Genomic DNA, 797 nt, shown 5'->3' with positions numbered 1-797 from the left:
ATATTATTTCGCTTAGAATAAAATTATATTTATATGCAATATATATTAATGAAAATGTAACTTTAATTTATTTGCGTATTTGCGCCATCTATCGATGAAACTGTGAAAATAAGCTGAAGTGAATTGTAAACGCATATGCTCATCTATGTATTTCATTATTTAAATTTCCCGCGCACGCGCAAATAAACGACATATTCGTTCAATCGAATTTGATGCAGTATCAACGCAATATAACATTACTTTACTAGAGAAGAAGCAAGTCTATGTTTTACGATTTTCTTCAAGGGCGTTTTCATCTAGAATTTCTCATCAAAATATTGATTTTGAAGCTACTTTTGGAAATTGCTGAACTTTCATGCAGGGAAGAAAATAAATTTATTTAATTAGATATCCATTTTTTCTTCAATTTCTTTTTTTTTGATATTTAAAAGAAATTTATAATTTACATATTCTCATTGTTTTAGATAAATGAAGAACAATATAAATATATTTAACATGAACAGTTACAATAAATAATATAATGCATATTTCAAATTTGCATTTTCCGTTTTTGTTTTCGATTAAATTTTATTAAATTCATTATCTTTTAATTTTTTTAAATTTAAGAGATAAATAATTTGAGGTAAGGTATTTATAAGGTAATAATAATAAAAATACGTTCTTAATATCATCAATTTGAGATCAAACGCAATTTCTTTATTCTTTTTTTACTTTTCAATTACTAAACATTTTTCATTTGACGAAACTTATGTTTATTATTTTACAAAAAAAAGAAATAATTCGTTAACGTGAAATTT

Source organism: Apis florea, unplaced genomic scaffold (genome assembly GCF_048593485.1).
Source record: "Apis florea isolate Af1SG1 unplaced genomic scaffold, ASM4859348v1 contig_3068_pilon, whole genome shotgun sequence".
Classification (NCBI taxonomy): domain Eukaryota; kingdom Metazoa; phylum Arthropoda; class Insecta; order Hymenoptera; family Apidae; genus Apis; species Apis florea.
This window is presented reverse-complemented; position numbering follows the sequence as displayed.